The following is a 7,689-nucleotide window of genomic DNA, read 5'->3' on the forward strand; positions in this document are numbered from 1 at the left end:
TATGTATTGAAAGTTGTGAATAATAGGGGGTAGGAGGGTAGGGGTAAGGGAGAGGAACAATGGAAGGGGTTGAACTGATCAAAGTAAAGTAAACTTACAGAGAGGATACATCAAGAAACCCCTTTGAATTTTGACGTAGGAATCAATACCAACAGACAGGACTGTAAAACAGGTACAGTGTATATATTGGGATACTTGTGGTAAGTGAGTAAAGGAGATTAAGGTGAGGGAATATGGTTGATGGACTTCAAATTCATATATGAAATAGAACAAAGAAACCTCTTCTCTTCCGGGGATGGTGTTCAGAGGCGCTCACAATGGTCTATCGGTTGACATATCATCATAGGCTTTCCTATGATACAGCCTCTAACAAAACTAGGCTATCCCGAACCCCTGGCAATAGAATTGTTTACCTTTATACCTAAAAGGTTGGAAAAACACCAAAATCTGCTTGTGGTGTGTGCCCAGGCTGACTTTGTGGGGTTCGGGCTGTGAGACCTGAAGTCCTTATGCCAGTGTCTAAAACAAAAACACACGTCAGCAGGGCCTGTGCTGGGTCCATGTGTGCCAAATGTGTGTGAGACAGGGTCAAGTGTGTGTTCCTTACCGAGGAGCAGAAAATCGCTGTGAAAGTGTGAAGGCACAAGCACAGAGTCAGAAAGCTAAATGAAAACGTGAAGCTTTTTTTTTTTTTTGGTTGCCTAGCAAAAATGAAGTATATTAAGTCTCCAACTCCTCAAGGGGGGAAAAAAGCTGTTTTGAAAATGCAAAAGGCTTTTTTGAGTAATAAAATATTAAAAGGTTAGAAAAAAGAAACCTCTTGAAATTGCTTTAAATGGGGCAGGGGAGGAGTTCGAGGGGGGAGATGGTGGATGCAATGTAATTAATGTACACTGTGAGCCTATTCACAATTGTCACAATGAACCCCCCCGTACAACAAATATATCCTAATAAAAATTTTTAAATAGTATGCTCTTTTTCTCTTTTATTTATTAGTGCATATTAATTGTACAAAGGGGATTTGATATGATATGTCCATATATGGAGCAAAAAGAGAGGAACACAGTAACATCTCTGTGATAGTCCTACCAAGAAGGTAACCCTACACAAAATTATAAAAAAACATCAGGCACACCCAAAGTGAAGAATATTCCTCTCCTGGTAGTTTGTAATGTTCAAAGTAGTCAATGCTTAGAAAACCAAAGACAGACTGAGAACTGTTCCCCAGAACACTGAAGAGACAAGACAACTAAACAGAGGGCTTGATCTGCCCCCTTTTGCTACAAAGGACATTATCGTGACAACTGGCAGAACATAAGTGAGATTTGGCCACTAAATGGCAGCATTGCATCAATGTTAATTTCCTGATTTACTGGCCATATTGTGGTAGGGGAATGTTGCCATTTGTAGAGATATAAAGGGTTATAAAGATCAGGTTGCCAATTTAGTTTTAGGTGGTTCAGGAGAAGTTATTTGAACAAAATTCTTTGTTAGTTTGCCAGTTTATGGGGAAAGGGCACACAGGCACTTAGTTTATGTAGTTCTCCCTTATCTCTTAGGTTAGTCTTACTGATTCAGTTCATTTAACAGAAGGAGGCTAAGCATTGGAGTCCTATTCAGAAAGCTGTTGCCTGTGCCTATAGAATGCCTTAGAATGCCTTTTCTGCCTGTCATAGATTTGGTATGTTGTATTTTTGTTTTCACTTGATTCTAGGATATTTGAATTTTTCATCGTAATTTCAATGACCCAGGGATCTCTCAAAATTATGTTATGCAATCTCCATGTGTTTCTATAGTTTTGTAGTTCCTATTGTTACTAATGTCTAATTTTATTTCATTATCATCTGATAAGATTCAAGAAATTATCGATTGCTCTGTGGACTAAAATGTGATCTATTTTTAGAAAGTTCATGGGCTGCTGAGAAGAATGTGTATTCTGTGGTTCTTGGGTGGAATACTCTATAGATGTCTGTTAAGTCCACTTGCTCTATAGTGAACTTTAACTCTGACATTTCTGTGTTAAGTTTTTCTTGGATGACCAATCTATTGTTGAAAGTGGGCATTGAAGTTATTATTATTATTATTATTATTGAAGTAACTATTATTATATCTGTCTCTTTATGTCCAATAGTGTTGTAGTAAGCTTCCTTATCTCCTCTAGGAAATTTGACGTGAAGTCTATCTTGTCAAATGTGAGTACTGATTCACCCACTTTCTTTTTGGGTTTCCAGTTGCTTGATACATAATCTTCCATCCTTTCACTTTCGGTATCCATGTGTGTTTGTGAGTGAGGTGTGTCTCTTGCAGACAACAAACTGACCTTGTTTTTTGAAATCAAATCAGTCAGTCTGCATCTTTAAATTGGATTGTTAAGACCATTTACATTTAGGATTATTATTAAGAGGTATTTGCTGTGAGAATTTTGTCTTTTTTCCTACTTGTTTCAAGTACTGTTTGTTCTTTTCTTTCTTTGTTGTTCATCTTAGAACTTTGATAATTTAGTGAGTTGAGTATATCTGATTCTGTCCTCATTTTTTTCTATTCACCTCATGAAATTTATTCTTCATGAGCTCTCATGCTTATGGCTTTGTTTCTTTCTCATCTCTGAGTAGGATTTCTTTGAATGTCTTCTGCAATGCTGGATTAGTGACTATGGAGTGCCTTAGATTTTGCTTCTCTTGGAACATCTTCATAACTTTGCTGGATATAGTAATCTTAGCTGACAGTTTTTAACCTCAGAGCTTGAAATAAATCATTCCAAGCTTTCCTGGATTTTAGTGTTTGGCTGAGAGATTTGATTTAATTCTGATGAGTTTCCCTTTGTAAACTGGCTTTTTTTCTCTTGCAATTTTTGATATTCTGTGTTCTGTAGTCTTGGCATTTTAACTATAATGTGTTGTGAATAGGTTGCTTTCTGGTAATATTTAATTGGATTCTCAATGCCTCCTGTACATGAAGGTCCATATTTTCCCTATATTTGGGGATTTTTCCATTATTATTTCATTGAACAGGTTTCTTGATCATATCCCAAAGTTCTTAAATGTTTTAGTCATTTTTTATTATTTTTTCTTTATTGCTGACTAAATGTAATATAGCCTCTACTTTTATCCAATCCTCAGTAGTCTCTCTTCTGCTTGACCTAGGCTGTGGATTATGCTTACCACTTATCTTTTTATTTGATTTAATCCAATGTTTCACTTTTTTTCCTTTTTATTTATTTATTTTTTTTATTCATATGTGCATACAATGTTTGGGTCATTTCTCCCCCCTTCCCCCCCTTCCCCCCTACTCCCTCCCTTACCCCCCCCGCCCCCTCCCTCTCCCCCCCACCCCCTCGCTACCCAGCAGAAAATATTTTGCCCTTATCTCTAATTTTGTTGAAGAGAGAGTATAAGCAATAATAGAAAGGATCAAGGAAACATATCTGGTTTTCTTTTCAGATTCTCAGTTGCCTTACTAAATTTCCCATCCATGTTGAGCACTTTTTTGCCCACATCATGAATCATCTTTCTTACTTCATTCATTTTTTTGTTTTTTTCTCTTTGACATCATTGATAATTTTTAAAACGAGACTTTGACATTTCAGCCATCTCAGAATCTTTATATTTCATTATTGAAGAGCTATGAGATTTTGGAGGAGTCTTACTGTTTTGCTTTTTATATTTATTGTGTTTCTGGGTTGTGATTTGTGAATCTTTGGGGATAGCTATCTCTGCTGGTTTTATTCAGGAAACTTTTTATGAGCGGTCTTCTCATGAGGGCTCAATCCCCAGCACCACACAGAGTGAAGAAAACAAAGTGGTTTAACATCAACAACACTGTTCAGGTTGGTACTGTATGCAGGCTGAGTGCTGGGTTGGTCACAGGTTAGTTGTAAGATTCAAGGTTACATTTACTTTAGAAATTTGTTTTTTGCCTACCCAGAGCCATTGCTGGCCTCAATAAGGTTTATAGTCTACAGGTCATGCAGTTCTCTAGAAACCACACAGACATCCCCGTTTGTGTACTCAGGGACAGCAAATGATGAAGCCTAGGGGCATCACCTGTTTGTATAAGAGAGAAGGGAAAGTTAACAGAGAACTGAGTTCTTCACTCTGCCTGTAGGTCTCAGAACCACATCACAGTAAAAGCATCTTGCAGGAGAGAGAGGGTTGGCCTGGGATACAGCGCTCAATCTCCAAGCAACAAATCACACTCGGCAAGATAGCAACTCTGGGTCCATCCACCCACTGACCATGCCCTTGCACTCAGAATTCTCAGTGTGTGCTGAGAACAACAAGTAATGGGGCTCACTTCTTGACTAAACCAACAAACAACATATCTTTCACAGTCTGAGCTCCCCACTACCTCAAGTTCTCAGTGGATCCATGTGGGACCCTCCCCTCTGCATAACTGCGTCTGTGGCTATGACCCATGAGGTGCTGTGGGAGGTGTCCCAAGTCTCCATGACCTATGATTATTCCTGGTTTTCAGGTCCCCAGAGTAAATCTGTCTCAAGCTATAGACCCTCTCTCAAGGTGGTGCTGGGGTATAGCTCTCTGAGATATGGGGAGAGACAAAATGGATTTCTACTCCAATGCTGGCCTGCCACACAGGAGAAATCACACCCACACCAAATCCCATCACTGTATTTAAGGCTTGTAAGGACAGTGGCTCTATTCTTCAGCTAATACTGTCAGTCTGTTGTCACCAAGATTTCCTTGCCTACCTTGTGGTTGTGACTTTGGCTTTCCCTTTCCCCAGGTAGCCAAGGTTGGAGCTACAGGTGGCTTTTCTCTTTGTAAAATTTCTGTTTCTTCCTGGATTTTTACCTGATCTCTCATCCATTTGGGGATTTCCAATGTTCTTTCTCACTTTCATTCTTTAGCACATAGTCTATCCTTTATTATCCTGAATCTCTTCATTCATGGAGTCACATGGAGTAACCTTTTGTTCTTCTATCTTACCTCAAAGTTCAAAAGCCGTAAATTTTACTCACTTGATATACAAAAGAAAAAAAATATGCCTCATTCAATAGAAAGAAAGGAGCTGTATGCTCTGACAATTACTGTACAAAAAGTTCAAATCATATTTTTAGAGATTTGGACATTGCATATGATGTCCATAGTAATATCTATCACATTATTGGTGACTAAGTCAGTTGGAACTCGTCTACCATCCAAGCGTCTCTTTTTCTGATATTTTATATCATTGATCTTGCATATATGGTCTTTCCAGAGATAAGAGACATTCTGTGGTCAAGAATCTATCTAAGTTGGAATTCCAAGATGGCGGCTAGAGGTAGGAAGCAGAAAGCGACCCTCCTATAGTGAAATCTTGGAGAGACGCTGGAGACACACTTTGCAGGCATAATCACCGAGAAAAGGCATAACTTTGACTCCTCCACACCTCCAGCCGGCGCAGAGAATCTCCACTTCACGTTAAACGGAGAACCGAGGAGGCCCCCGGGGCCGCCAGTGGCCGGCGCCCATTCGGCTTGGGAAGACGCGGACCAGGTGAGCTTCGTGGTACCGCGGTAGCCCCACAGACAAGCCTGGGCCAGAGCAGCATAGCCCCCTGGACAGACTGACCTCCACCCAGGAAAAAAAGAGAAACTGAGTACTAAGCAAGAAGAACAGTTAAGACACGCTGGAAAGAGGGTGGGGCGCCCTGAGCGCTGAAGATTGGGGGAAGGGAATCCTTCCCGGGACTGTAAATAAATGAGCCGGGCGGGCCGGAGAGGCTCGGCGGGAGTGGGGCGCACCCAGCAACCAGGAGCGGGGAGCTTGTGAGAGGAGGGAAGACCCACTTCCCACGTGAACTGTAAATAAACACGCAGGCCTGACAACGCGGGGCAGTGTCACCTTTCCCAGTGCTTGGAAAGGGAAAAGCCTGTAGCAGAGGCCCCCGCACAGGAGAACTCTGAGCAAACAAAGCCTGTGGGACCAGGTGAGTGCTAGCTCACCACAGAGATCTGCATAAATAACACCTCCAGCTACAGGCTGAGAGCAGCAGGCAGGCAAGCCACAGTTGCAGATACCACTCTCAGAACTGCCTCCAGACGCTTTTTTTTCTTTTTCTCCCTACCTTTGATGAGAGAACAACCGAATTACACCTGCAAGCCGAAAAACTTACTGAAACTGTATTGCATTTGAACTGGGGACACTTGGTGGGGCTTTTTTTTTTTTCCTTTCTTCTGTGTGTATGTGAGTGTAGTTTTGTTCTACTTTATGCATCCCCTTTGATGAGACAACTACAGAACATCTGAGGCACCAACTCCAGGACTGGAGATTGAGACGGACATCCAAATTATTAAGACTGAAATTGCATTGCATATAAACTTGGAAGTTTTTTGGTTTTTTGTTTTTTTTTTTAATTTTCTATTTTCCATTTTATTTTAATTCATTTTTATAAATAGATATTACTTTCATATACTTATTTTTTATTTTTTTTATCTTTGATTTTCAATCCTCTCTCTGTCACTCTATTGTCTGTTCAGCTTACTGTCGATTAGTACACTAACACTCCCTGTTTATACCTTTGAGACTCTCTTGTCTGATACCTTGTTCTGCTTTCTCCCTCTTGTCTGTATATTTGTTTTCCCCTTTTCTTTAACTCCTTGCTTTCCATCTCAGCTCACTCTTCCATTCTAAATATTACCATTGTTATTATTACAAGCTAGAAAATACTTAATTACACACAGTACAGGGACAGTAACAACACCAAGGACAATGACAGGAAGACAGAAAAAACAAGGAAACCAGTTTCCCCACAGCAAAAAATTAGTACAGGAACCAGAGGGGAATGAAGAGAACAGAAACTCAGAGGCAGACTCCAACAAAATGAAGATAAACTATGCCAAAGGACCCAATGAAGCCTACAAGAATAATTTAAAAGAAGACATACTACAAGTACTCAATGAGAATTTTATAGAGATGATACTGGATAGGGTCAACCAAAATGTACAGGAGACACTCAAGAAATTCCAAGACAATAAAAATAGAGAATTTGAAAAAGCAAAAGAAGAAATAAAGGAAACCATAGAAGCACTGTATAAACACCAAAGTGAAAGAGAGAACACAATGAATAAATGGATAAATGAACTCAGGACAAAAATAGACAACAATAAAAAAGAAAACAGCCAGGATATGGAAAACCTCAGAAAAAAGAACGAAACAGAACTGCAAAACAAAACGGAAGGCCAATCCAGCAGAATAGAACAAACAGAAGACAGAATCTCAGAACTTGAAGATGAAATGGTAATTAAAGGAAAAACTGAAGAACTATTAATTAAACAACTCAAGACCTGTGAAAAGAAAATGCAAGAACTCACTGACTCCATCAAAAGACCAAACTTGAGAATCATGGGCATCGAAGAAGGAGAAGAGGTGCAAGCGAAGGGAATGCATAATATATTCAACAAAATAATAACGGAAAATTTCCCAAATCTAGAGAAAGATATTCCCATACAGATGCAAGAGGCCTCCAGGACACCAAACAGACCAGATCAAAATAGAACTACTCCACGACATATCATCATTAAAACAACAAGTTCAGAAATTAAGGAAAGAATATTGAAGGCTGCAAGAGAGAAAAAACAAGTAACATACAAAGGTAAACCCATCAAAATCACAGCAGACTTCTCAACAGAAACATTAAAAGCAAGAAGAGCGTGGGGAGAGATCTTCCGGGCACTGAATGAAAATAACT

General features: G+C 39.6%; 1 pseudogene; it reads left to right on the plus strand.

Moving 5' to 3' along the window:
• Window positions 1-317: 317 nt before the first annotated feature.
• On the plus strand, window positions 318-670 carry LOC109674265 (large ribosomal subunit protein eL34-like; annotated as a pseudogene).
• The last annotated feature ends 7,019 nt before the right edge of the window (window positions 671-7,689 follow it).

This window comes from Castor canadensis, chromosome 6 (genome assembly GCF_047511655.1).
Source record: "Castor canadensis chromosome 6, mCasCan1.hap1v2, whole genome shotgun sequence".
NCBI lineage: Eukaryota > Metazoa > Chordata > Mammalia > Rodentia > Castoridae > Castor > Castor canadensis.